The 14096-nt window shown below is 34.9% G+C and overlaps 1 protein-coding gene across 6 annotated transcripts in view; it reads right to left on the bottom strand.

Annotated features, from left to right (window-relative positions):
* Positions 1–14096, bottom strand: part of LOC111556367 (casein kinase 2 subunit alpha' interacting protein) — a 387346-nt gene that overhangs the window by 290180 nt on the left and 83070 nt on the right. For 2 of the 6 annotated variants that reach the window (XR_006584964.1, XR_006584961.1), the window contains one exon: positions 11546–11751. The exons of the other annotated variants lie outside the window; for them this stretch is intronic. The gene's annotated coding sequence lies outside the window, so the exon portion shown is untranslated. Of the gene's footprint in view, positions 1–11545; positions 11752–14096 lie in introns of those variants that run through there. 6 annotated transcript variants of the gene reach the window in all.

Here is a 14096-nt window from a genome sequence, read left to right as displayed (position 1 = left end):
TTGGCAAAAATAAGATAAAGTATATCATTAAAAATTAGAAAGCATCTCAATTGTGTAAAAACATAATCTATTTTTAATAAAATACAAAAATTTTAGACAAACTGTAAGATAAATGTTATAATTAAAATATCCTATAAAATAGCACATTTTTAGAGGAAAATACAACACCACATCATGGAGAAAAAATGAGAACCTTTATCTATTAAAACTATAAAGATATGTTACATGAATTATAGCATGTATTGTCTCTCCTGAATCATCTAATCAATACATAATTGCTTTCTTTTTCTAAAAGCATGCCACATACTTGTTTGTTTCGCTCTGGGAATGTTTTCTAGAGCTTTTTATTTCCCAGAATGCCAATTAATTTTCATTTTTCTTATTAGAAGACACACGCCTACAATCCATCAAGAATTTCTAGAATATATCCTGAAAATTGGTTTAAAGTGTCCTAACTTTACTCAAAAACTTCTAACTTCATATTATGAGTTGGACCAATTCATTATACATTTGCTGAATTTGCTGTTATCTTGGAATGTTATGAATCATATTCCTGAATAACTTCCACTAATTCCTTAAGCCCAATCATTTATTTTTCTCAACATTTTTTGGTAGAGTGCATCTCCAAATAATTTTTCTAGAATTTTGGAATCTTAGCTTTATTATCTCCTATTCAATATTGCTGAAATGAGGTCTAAGCAGACTTCTAAATAAAGTCACTCCTCTATTTAGAAATAAAGATTTTTTTTCCTGAAATCATTTAAACTGCCAAAAGTTTAAATGCTTTCTTGAATTTCTTGGAAGTCTGAATGTCACTGTTATATAGGTAAGGTGTGTGTATCGGGGGTAGGAGTATGATGTGTATGTGGGTGAGGTTTTTTTCCCACGTACTTTCGAATCATTGCTATTTAATTTGATCCTTTCCATTAGATTGGCTCTTCTAAAACTTGGAATATTTCTCTTATAATCAGTTTCCTCAATGGCTTTATTCTCTCCTTCTGAAATTCTCACTAGCCAGTATTGGGTCCTAATACTGGAGGCTCTGTATTTGTGTCTCTTGCCTAGTCTCATTTTCTATATCTTTGTCTCTCCTCTGTATGCTGGTATATTTTCTCAAATTTATCAAGTTCTCTTCCTGATAACTAATAGATTTTTTTGACCTTCTATTGAATGTGACTCTTCAGGAATTTCCTTTTTTTTTTTTTTTACTTAATTTTTAGGAGCACACTCTTGTTATATGAGAGATTTTTTGTATACATATATATGGCAGCCCTCTCTTGTTTGTAGATGCAATATCCTCTCAAATTTCTCGTACAGGAAGAGTTAACACTAGTTAGGGCATTCCTTGCTGAGCAATAAAGAGTCCCCCTAATCCTTCATTGCAAAATTAGCCTGGCATGTAAAACAGAATATCAAGATGTCAAACTGCCACCTGAAAATTTTTAGAAAATGCACCTACAAAGGCAAGGGTTTAGAGGATTAATTAAAAGATTGTCAAGTTCTATAGAATTTGGTGAATTGAAAAACCTTCAATAAAGACCTACTAGAAAACGATAAGCTTTAGCCCAGCTATTCCATCTGAAACCAAAAAGGAAAGACAGAATCGTCTTGTTCAGAGAGCCAGATATTCAGCTAGACTGAATTTCAGATAATTTGGAGGTTTGCAAATGATGAATTATTTGCCCTAGATTAAAGTTAGTGTAAGCCAAGTCACAGTAATAAAAAGCACAGCAGGAAATAAGATTAGGAAAGGGAAAAGTCAGTAAAGTAGGGAAAGGAACCCTCACCTGGCATTTCCCAGCTACTTCCTATTGGATTCCTCAAACATGTCCTGCAGGGCACTGCCTGCCTAAGAAAGTAAATAACATCAATATGAAGACTCCCCTTCAAGGGCAGAGCTGAGAGGTATATCTCCCTGTCTCATTGTCCAGGCTCACTGTATAAAAAGGCCAAAGCTAAGAGACACGACAATAAGCAAAGTCAGCTCTGGTATTGGTTTTTAACCATTGGCCCATGGAAACAATGCAAATCAAGCATGAGCCTCCTGGGATTGTTAAAAGAAATGTGTAACCAGTGGAACTCTAAATCTAAAATTCAGGGCCAGTATCTGCAAACCTTTAACAGGGGTACTGACCTAAGGGGAAGTAAGCTGTACCACAGTTCTGGCTTCAGAAGAGCTAATTATTTTATAAATTGCTTAGATACACACAAATATTACAGCAGTCTTCCCATTTTCTTATTTGTAGTTTTGCTTTCCACAATTTCAGTTACCTTCGGTCAACCATCATCTAGAAGCAGATGATCCTCCTTCTGTCATATCCTTAGAAGTTCAACAGTAGCCTAATGTTATGTCACAACACTGGTGTTAATATCATTCACCTCACTCCATTTCACTGAGTAGGCATTTTATCGTCTCATATCACCACAAAAAGGAGAGTAAGTACAACACAATAAGACATTTTGAGGGAGAGATGACATTTATATAACTTTTATTACAGTATATTATTATAATTATTCTATTGTATTATTAGCTATTATTTTTAAACTCTTATTGTGACTAAGTTATAAATTAAGCTTTATGATAGGTATGTATATATAGGAAAAATCATAGTATGTATGTATGTGTATGTGTATATATATGTATATATGTGTGTGTATTATATATACATATATATACATATGTATATATACATATATACATATGTGTATACATATGTATACATATATACATATGTGTATACATATGTATACATATATACATATATGTATGTGTGTGTGTAAACAAAAAAAATATATATATATATAGGGTTTGGTACTATCTGTGGTTTCAGGCATCCAGTGGGGGTCTTGAAAGGTATTCCCCACAGATAAGGGGGGAGTACTATATGCTTCTCTGAAGATGTTGTTAGTCAATTATTATGTACCAATTAACTTAGAAAAATAAATGCAGATAGAGAAATGTAAATAAGCTAGGAACATCTAGTCTAATCATCTTGTCTTAGAGGTGAGGTTGCTAAGTCTCATCTAATTGCATTCTTTGCTATACATCACATAGCATTTTACTTGCATATGCAGCCTTCAAAACCTGCTTTTTAAAATTTTCAATGTGGTTTTATACCATGCTATTTCCAATAAATCCTTGATCCTCCTTACCTATATGGACTAGTATATAGTGAACATAATAATGACATTGGGGTCTTACTACAATACAAATTCTGACTCACTAAGTCTGGAGTAGGGTCTGAGAATCTGCATTTTTATGTAGCCCTCATTTACTGTTGATGCTGTTGTCCATGGACCACAAATTAAGTAGCAAGACTATGGAGTATTCATTCTTCCTAGTACTTACACAGACACTTGACATATACACTTAGAAAGTTATTGTAACTCTGCTCACTAGGGCAACATTTAGTGCATTCATGATATCTAACAAATATATGCTGATCTTAATTCAAACAAGGCATAAGCAAGTTTTTAAATATTCATTATTTTCTTAGTTCTGTAAAATATCAAGAAACATCTTAGAAATCCTTTTGTGTTTTGTTTGTTTTTTAGGAAAGGACTACTTTCCCTTCAAAATAGGTGTCTGTTATGTGAAAATATTTTAGAATGTCTGTTTTGAAACGTCAGTTCATATATTCCTGGTCCCTCTGCAACTAGCAAGTTGCCCGCACGGTATTTGTGCAGAATAAATGAATATTTAATGAATGCATCGCTTACTTCTCAAGATTTCAGCTTCTTTATGGGGTAAAATCAAGACTGTTAAACTTGCCTACTACCCTATAACACGTAGCATAACAAGGGGAATGCAAGTCTCAAAGTTGGAAACTTTGGCTAGAGTTCTACCAAGTAATCTTGGTGGAAAAGCAAACTCTTTGCATCTCTAAACAATCCTCTGTCAAATGAAAACAATAATAATGATTTGAATATTAAATTTCCAAAAGAATATGTCAATGTATTATACAACTGAGAGGGTTATACAAATGCTTATTACATTACATTACTACTACTGCTTTTACTGTTAGTACTATTATTGGTACTAGTATTACCAGCATTTTGTAGCAATTAAGTAACTTTATGCCTGTCACCTAGAACACTCAACATAGGTAGCATTATTGTGGAAAGAATATATTTTCCGCCGTCAAATTTGTATATTACTACACAAAGAATGAGAAAACTGAGTCCATGGAATACAGTCGGTTTCAGTTATTTAGGATATGATTAGCAGTGATATAAATGGACAAATCTAACTCCAAAAATAAAAATTTAAAAGTTCGAAGTATAACACATGAATTATATCTATTTATGTTTATTGCTTATTTAGATTTGGTATCATCTTAACATTTGGAAAGAAAGAAGAGCGTTTCTTGGTTTACCTTTAATCCATCTTGATGCAAAAAAAGAGAGAGAAGCAGAGATTAGTTGGAATATTAAATGCCACAGAGAGCTAGTTACATTTGATTTAAATGGCATTTGCAAAGTATTTTTAAAAGTAAATCAGCATTATCACATATGTTTTTTTAAGTTTTATTTATTTATTTTGACAGAGACAGAGATAGTGTTAGCAGGGGAGGGGCAGAGAGCTAGGGAGACAGAGACACCCCTGTCATGTATGTTTTAATACAGTTATTGTTAGTTTCCAGAAAATGTGACTTTTTTATGATGATTATGTAGTATCTAATTTTTGTCAGTTAATTACATACTACTTAAAACTATTCAGGTGAATAATTCTGTTACTAGAGTAACATCTCTGAAGTGAAATGTTAACGATGTGTCTCTGTGTATACAGATCTTCATAAAAAAGTTTCTGCTGTAGTTTTAGATTGATTCTAAAAAGAAATTAAAACTATAACATGCATTTGAAACTCAACCATCTTCATTTATGTCTGCCTCTTTAGGTTCATTCCTTAAGCTGGAAACATTTTCAATTCTCCATCTCTTATATAAGAGCATATAAGAAACTTACATAAACTGTTCCATAAAAGGTTACATACTTACACGTCTTTAGGTTTATGTTATAGGATTTTCACATGCAGAAAAAAAAAGTTTTGTTAAAGATTGTGGCTGGAAATAAGTAATTCATGAAGGTATTACTTCTTGATACACTAAATCCAGGAAGACCTGGTCCAATAATTCCATGTTCCTTAACTAATAAGAGTTAAAATATAGATATCAACACTTGATGAGTGACTTTTAAAGATGTAGGCATCTACCCATGTAAAAGCCAATGACAGAAATTTGCATACTTTGGGACAATGATATGAAATAAATAATGGAAGTTCTTCCACAGATGTTCTAATACAACATTATATTTTTATGCTTTAAAACATTTATCACTAAAGTTGAAATTTTTAGTCCTTTTTTAAAACTGTGTCCCTCACTACAATGCCCCTTTTGAGTTGCCCTCAGACACCTTTAGGAGGAGTAAAATAGTAACTTTGTATGAGTCATACTATACCAGACAGTGAAGACATCTCCATTACAGCAGCTTTTGACTCAGGTTCATCAACACTCTACAGAAAGCTCACCAAGTCTATTCCTACGGAATTTGCCACATGAACTCAGTCCAAAATGTTACAGCAATTTAAGATAGAAAAAAATATATATTTCAGAGTACAACCTTCTTTCAAGAATTATGAACTCAGCAAACAGACATTCATTTAACTAAATATAATAGTCATTCCATAGGAAAAGTTAGGCCTGGAACGAGGTTTGAAAATAGGGATAAGTAAGAGCTGAAATTCTCTGCATAACAGATGAGTAAGAATTTAAAGGAAGAGTTAACTGAATACAACAGAGCTGAAATGAGAGAGGGACCATCACAGTGGTGACAGTAGCCAGGCCCATGTATCTTAACAAAGGCACTAAGAAGTCCCCTATATTAGTCAAAAGGATGTCAACAACAAACATTCTAGTATATGATTTTAAGTTTTCTTATTTGTTTTTCACTTGAGAATTATGTGTACCATAATTTTCCCTGAGAAAGAATAAAATTTTTAACAATAAATAAAGTTCTATTACATGCGAAGATTCATTTTATAGTTAATTTGACCAAAGGAACAGTGGATAGACAGAATATAAACCATAATGTAAAAATTACAAGATAGTAGAAAAACCAAGAATTTAGTGGAGGTGGAAAATAAAAACCAATGACAAAGAGAACCCTTAAAAAGATCATGGGATGTTCCGCAGGGAATTGAAAATTCCTGGTAAATTTATGTGGAACCTAAGCGGTTTGCTTACCTAACTGAATTTTGAGTCCAACCCCCCATTTCAAATTTTGAAAAACAGCATGTCCCTCCCAGAATTAAATTAATACTTTATTATGACAGAAAAAAGTAAGAATCCACAAAAATAAATCGTCTCCAACACTGTCCATGTTGTAAATAAACAAAGAACTAAGTAGCATCCATATTGCAAGGGAAAAGGAAAAAACTGTCTTTATTCACCAAAGGTATAATCCTGTATATAGAAATCCCAAGGTGGCTCAGTATATTAAATGTCTGACTTCAGCTCCGGTCATGATCTCAAGGTTCGTGAGTTCGAGGCCCTCATCAGGCTCTGTGCTGACAGCTCAGAGCCTGGAGCTCGCTTCAGATTCTGTGTCTCTCTCTCTCTCTCTGCTCCTTCCCCGATTGCACTCCATGTCTCTCTCTCTCAAAAAAATATAAATATTAAAAACTAACTAAATAAATAAGAAATACCAAGGAATTCACAATAAACTACCAGAACTACTAAGTTTAGTGAGTGCACAGAAAATAAAGATCAACATAAAAATCAAATATGCTTCTATATTCTAGCAATGAACATCAGAAAATGAAATTAAGAAACAATCCCATTGGCAATAGCATCAAAAAGAAGAAAACATGTAGAGATCAACAGGAAATGGTTAAGAATTGTACACTGAGAAGTACAAAACATTGGAAAATTAAAGACCAAAATAAATCAAGACCCGTTTTATGTTCATGGATTGAAAGACTCCATATCTGTTTTTTTTTTTTCAACATTTATTTATTTTTGGGACAGAGAGAGACAGAGCATGAACAGGGGAGGGGCAGAGAGAGAGGGAGACACAGAATCGGAAACAGGCTCCAGCCTCTGAGCCATCAGCCCAGAGCCTGACGCGGGGCTCGAACTCACGGACCGCAAGATCGTGACCTGGCTGAAGTCGGACGCTTAACCGACTGGGCCACCCAGGCGCCCCTATATCTGTTATTTTTAATTGGCAATTCCCTCCAATTGATCTATCAGTTCAGTGTAGTCCCTATAAAAAAAAAAAAAAGCAAAAGAAAAGAAAAGAAAAGAAAAGAAAAGAAAAGAAAACCCTCTTCCTTATTTCCCACACTGAAAATTAACATCAACACCTATAGAGTTTTTCTCCCCCATGTTTTTTTTCTTATCAGTTCTAGAGTCTCTCTCAATGGTGAAATCTGGGCTCCTCCTTTTGCGGCCTCATCTCCTCAAAGGTAGATTATTCCAACAAAATTTTCTCATTTAACATGTCCAGAATATAAGGGGTCAAGTGGAAATATAAAAGTATTTTATTACTAGCTTCAACAGCAGTTTCTCACAAAACTGAGAAAACATAAATACTCTAGAATAACATACCTCTCCTACGCGTGCTTAGACACCCCTTTTGCACTATGATTTCTGAAGACAAGACAGCCTTCCCAGCACTGTTACCTATTACAATCTACAAGTATATCACCACGACTAGTCAGATAATAGAGCAGTTTAAAGTTCTCCAAGAGGTAGAATGAGGGACAAAGATAGGAAGGAAGCAAGAGTAACAGAAAAAAAAAAAAAAAAAAGGAGAGAAAATTGTAAAACAATCTACTACAGTTTGACCAAGATGCTGGTAAGGTTAAAACTCACTTGAGAGAAATATCCCAGTAAGAGGTTAATAGTGACACTACCTTTCTACATTCTGGGGAAAACATTCACCCTCTATGCAAGTAAACTGCCTCTTTTCTAAGAGTGACATGTAAAATATAATGTCTTTAGGGGACAGCCAACAAAGAGTAGCAGGTACAGGAGAGCACAGACACTGGCCAGGTTTTCTTCATAGCATAGGTGCCTCAGATCCTTACCTATAAAATGAGATTTTCCTGTGCTGTAAGGGCCCATTCTGCTGCTGAGGCCCATTTCATCTACTCCTTGCTGCTGAACATAGTTTCCTGATCTGCCACATAACTTCTAGTCTGTGCCATGAGATGAAAGAATCTTCTAATTTCCTGAAACCTAAATATTCCTGTGTTACAACTTGTAAGAGGCCAAAACAACAGGGAGTAGACAAAAGGGTACCTGTCAGTCTCTGTTTCTCCTGATCCTTAACATAGAGAGGCACTTTCTACATCCTGCCCATACAAACATCAACCATTGTTTTTATGCTTATATTTTCTGTGAACATTACAGTATGTACTGCACAGGGACAATGAACGAAAAAAATAAATAAATGAAGGTGTTCATCAATCTATTAATCCATCAACTGTTTTGTTAAGATTGTTCAGCTTGTGGCACAAAACCAGAAATCTAAACAGAACACATTAAAAAAACAAAAACAAAAAAACACTAATCGCTGGGATTTTTAAAACCTGTGAGTTGAAACCCCTACATGTTTTCAATGTTTAGAGAAGATCCCAGATACTCATTGAGACTCTTCACATGTTGGAAGAATGAGAAGTTAAATAGATTAGTTCACAATAAATATTTTCTTGTTTAATGGCTATTTTTTCAGAAAAGTAAAACGTTAGAGAGAAATCTCATCCTAATTTCTAACGCAAAAGAAATCAAGAGGGAAAATTTGATCTTAAAAGGAAAATATAAGAAATAAATCAATGTTTTTTTTTTTTAAATTTGTTTTCAACATTTATTTATTTTGGGGACAGAGAGAGACAGAGCATGAACGGGGGAGGGGCAGAGAGAGAGGGAGACACAGAATCAGAAACAGGCTCCAGGCTCTGAGCCATCATCCCAGAGCCTGACGCGGGGCTCGAACTCAAGGACTGCGAGATCGTGACCTGGCTGAAGTCAGACGCTTAACCGACTGCGCCACCCAGGCGCCCCTAGAAATAAATCAATGTTTTTTAAAGACAATAGAATTTATTTCTATAAAGGAGAAACTAAAGGAGGTGAGACAAGGAACCGCCACTCTCCAGGGCTTCTTGTGATTTGATAAAGCATTTTGTTTTCCATATTATCTGAGACTTTTTCAAATTAATCAGACTAGTCTGTCAGTAAAAGTGAGAACATAATTATATGTGCCTCCTCTTATCCAATATCATTTGTAATAAACTATATAAGACCCCAAAATAGAAAACTAAGATCTTACCCACAATTATTTTAGACCACAAGGATTAGACTTGAGGTTAATTATCCAATTTCTAAGACTCTTCTGTGGTTGAGATCTTGATGATTAAAGAGAAAATTGCTTTTTAAATGTTTGAATTTGTCCAACCACTAATTACTAAGTATCTACTTGAGTATGAGGCAATAAATGCTAGACACAAATAGTAAGCGGTAAACCAGACAGACAAGGTCCCCTGCCCTCATGGAGTTTACTGTCTAAACTGATTATCTAGTTCTACTATTCAGAACTAAATCCAAAAATGTACATTTCTGTCCCAGTTCAAAGATGGATGAAACTCGAGTTATATTATTTTTTATTGTTTTGCTGTTTTCGAATTTACTTTCAAATGGCTATGTCATTATAAATGCTACTTATAAACAAAAAGGCCTAATAAAAGTTGTTTGTCAAAGCTTGCACAGATTGTCCGTGGCTTAAAATGGTTCAACTTACAACTTTGGACTTTGCAATGTTGCAAAAAAGATATGCATACAATAGAATACTGAAAATACTTCAGATTTTGAATTTTGGTGTTTTCCCAGGCTAGTGATACGCAGTAAGATACTCCCCACCATGATCTGGGTGCCCCACAGCTCCCAGTCAGCCACTCCATCGCAAGAGAGAATAACTGATACACTTAAAACCACTCTGCACCCAGACAACCATTCTGTTTTTCACTCTCTGGACAGTATTCAATAAGTTACATGAGATATTCAACATTTTATTATAAAATGGGCTTTGTGTTAATGGTTTTGCCCAAGTGAAGGCTAATATAATTGTTCTGAGCACCTTCAAAGCAGGCTAGACTAAGATGTTCAATAGGTTAGGTTTATTAAATACACTTTCAACTTACAATATTTTCACCATACAATGGGTTTATTGGGACATAATGCCATCATAAGTTGGGGAAGATTTTGAATTTGAAAGGAACATAGGTCAGAAATGCTAACTTTTCTAATGTGTGTCTTATAAGACTGTCCAGGGGCTGCTAGCCTGCTAAGATGCCTTTATTGCCTGCATTCATTCAACAACAATGGGAGAAGAAGAAAATAAAGGAGCAACAGTAGACCAAATATTTGTTGTGTCTTAAATACGTAAAAAAAAAATTAATCTAAAATTTTTCTACATCAGAGTAACAATTGCTTTTTCTGGAAAGATACTTACTTTGTTCTTTCTGATATAGTTGTTAAGCTAATACTATTTTTAGATGTTTCATTCCAGGGCTGTATTCATGTTTTGGTTTTGGTTTGATTTGTTTTATTTTGTTTTGTTTTTGTAGGATGGCTATTAGGTCATGGATGTGGAAAAATCTTTATTTTTCTCTCTCAGTAAAAAACAAAACAAAACAAAACAACAACAACAACAACAACAAAAAACACCTCATTAAAGCCATAAAAGAAAAAGGCAACTAACTAAATTGACATTGTGTTGTAGGAGAGGAACAGAGAATTGACTCTGTGTTTGTTTGTTTGCTTGTTTGTTTGTTTGTTTGTAGATAGACATAACCACCCAAAACACTCACATTTAGGTCTAAGAACAAAAATTTAAAGCTATTCAATTAGACAAATAAAGACACACAATAAGTAAAAAAGGAGGGGGAAAAGAATGAAATGAGGAAAGTGAAATAAAGGAAAAGTTAAACAGATGAACATACAGGAGGATAAAGAGAAAAACGAGTGCTCTGCCCATTGTAGACTACCCAGGTAGTCAAATGTGCAGACACACATAGATGACATAAAGTTCCTTATAAATATTTCACAAGCTCACCCAGGGAGAGCCATATAGAAACAAAATAAACAGACATACGAAGACATGTACTCAAACATACAGAGAAATATTAACAAAAAACTCTAAGAAATACTAAGAGACACACATATTGTCAGATACAGCAAAAGACAGACCAATTTTCTAATTAAGGAATTAAATAGCTCATGAATTCTTGCTACTGCTATGCTATTACATCTATGCTTTAAATTTTGTTGAAATAATTATTAAATTTTTTTCTAAGAAAAATATACAGATCCTTGGAGTAAAATTGTTTCTAAGATAGTTTCTTTTTTTTTTTAATTTTTTTTAACGTTTATTTTTGAGACAGAGAGAGACAGAGCATGAACGGGGGAGGGGCAGAGAGAGAGGGAGACACAGAATCTGAAACAGGCTCCAGGCTCTGAGCTGTCAGCACAGAGCCCGACGCGGGGCTCAAACTCACGGACAGTAAGATCGTGACCTGAGCCAAAGTCGGACGCTTAACCGACCAAGCCACCCAGGCGCCCCTAAGATAGTTTCTATTAAAAGTTGTCCTCATAAGCAAGCTCACAACATTGAGAGGGGCAAATCCAGATGGCTTTTGGGGGTCATATATGCTGGTGGAGTTGTTTCTCGGCAGGAGGAAAAGTGCTGTGTTTCTGTAAAATAAAAATAATTTTAAAGTACTGAAAATATAAAATAAAGTCACATTAATTCAAGAGAAGCTTTAATTGTAGCAAGACAGCTGTTGCTATATATGGAGGCCGTGCTGCCTTGTGGGCTGATAATATTAGACAAACTTACAGTGAGGCTCCCTACATACATGGTATCTTCAAGGTTGAAAGAAGAAACCGGGATATGGACACAGTGACTTTGAGTACAATCATAAAAAGGGTGTTTTCTCACTTACTAAGGATATAAGTTACGGAGAAGTAAAGTATACAAACCAGGTGGATCCAATCCTCAGAAAGAAATTTAAAAAGGAGCTAAAACATCTCTCTTCCAAGATAAGAGGAGTAAAAAAGGATATGATGAATAAGTTCTAGATGCACCCTGCACAAATTTCCCCTACATATACTCTCTTTAAATATATTCCCATGTCCATCAACTGATGAATGGATAAAGAAATTGTGGTTTCTATACACAATGGAATATTACGTGGAAATGAGAAAAAATGAAATATGGCCTTTTGTAGCCACGTGGATGGAACTGGAGAGTGTGATGCTAAGTGAAATAAGTCATACAGAGAAAGACAGATACCATATGGTTTCACTCTTATGTGGATCCTGAGAAACTTAACAGGAACCCATGGGGGAGGGGAAGGAAAAAAAAAAAAAGAGGTTAGAGTGGGAGAGAGCCAAAGCATAAGAGACTGTTAAAAACTGAGAACAAACTGAGGGTTGATGGGGGGTGGGAGGGAGGAGAGGGTGGGGGATGGGTATTGAGGAGGGCACCTTTTGGGATGAGCACTGGGTGTTGTATGGAAACCAATTTGTCAATAAATTTCATAAAAAAAAAATAAAAAATAAATAAATATATTCCCTAATGTTTAAATTTTAGTTTTAATAACAATTAAAAAAATTTTTTTAGTGGTTATTTATTTTTAAGACAGAGCACAAGCGGGGAAGGGGCAGAGAGAGAGGGAGACACAGAATCTGAAACAGGCTCCAGGCTCTGAGCTGTCAGCACAGAGCCCCACGTGGGGCTCGAACTCACAAACCCGTGAGATCAAGACCTGAGCTGAAGTCGGACGCTTAACCGACTGAGCCACCCAGACGCCCCAATAACAATTTTTATTTAAAATATTTTAACTTAGTGTCAGATGTTTTGCTTATGACTTTAGTGCTTTCCCCAATTCCTATTATTATAAGATGGATCCTATACAAATAAACAAGAGACCATTTCAGATTGGACCAAACAAACATTTGTTTCACTGACCCCTACCAAGTCATTTTGTATTCTTGTTAACTCACCCTTTCCTATCTGTCATCAACATGTCATAACCCAAGTATATACATTTCCATACATAGCCCTTAGTCGGGCACCAAATGCAACTTAAATATCCAATCTTGTTTCTCCAGAATTTTGCACTTGACTCTCCCTCTAAATTCCCTTATGTCACCCTCATGAAAGAATCTACTCATGATTAAACATTTTTTTACTGTAGAATTTTTTTAATGTTTATTTATTTATTTTTGAGAGAAAGAGCACAAGCAGGGGAGGGACAGAGAAGGAGACGAAGACACAGAATCTGAAGCAGGCTCCAGGCTCTGAGCTGTCAGCACAGAGCCCAATGCAGGGCTCGAACCCACAATCTGTGAAATCATGACCTGAGTGGAAGTTTGACACTCAGTCGACTGAGCTACCCTTGGCTGTAGAATTTTATGACTATTTATCTCCATTTGTTCATACTAAATAACAAAAATATAGCTTATTATTATACATACTGCAATCAGTGAACACTTAACTTTTATAAATCTCATTTCAAATATCTTTCCAAAGAAATGCCTGGTGCTCTAACTTTAGTGTAGAAGTGGTATATAGATTTAATACTACATAATAACTTTGACTCATCAGTCATGGCTGCCTTAAATGCAACATGGAGAAAGATTATGATGCTTTATGTAGGCTAAAGGGCGAGTGAGGACAATTAAAAATGCCCACCTTCGATGCAGGAATGGCAGAGTTGTAGCATAGGAAAGGCAGATTAGCCATTCAGTCTTACTCATAAGTGATAGCCAGACATAAGATAAATGGGTACAGTATTAAGTTAGTCATTTATTAACCAACAACCATATTTATTGGATATAAATAAAGCATCACAACTAGTTAGAGACAGTGAGATGTATCTTCATGAAAGTGCCTAATTCAAGTGTGAACTTTCCAGGTAAAAATTTTTATGTTTATGATGTTCTAAAATAGACTAGTTGTTCCATTCCCTAGCTACACATTAGCATCACCTAGGGAGATATTAAAAAATACCAATGCCCAAGCCCCATCTCAG

The sequence above is a fragment of the Felis catus genome, chromosome C2, assembly GCF_018350175.1.
Source record: "Felis catus isolate Fca126 chromosome C2, F.catus_Fca126_mat1.0, whole genome shotgun sequence".
In the NCBI taxonomy this organism is placed as follows: Eukaryota; Metazoa; Chordata; class Mammalia; order Carnivora; family Felidae; genus Felis; species Felis catus.
Note: the sequence above shows the minus strand (reverse complement) of the source record. Positions and strands in the feature narration are given on the sequence as shown.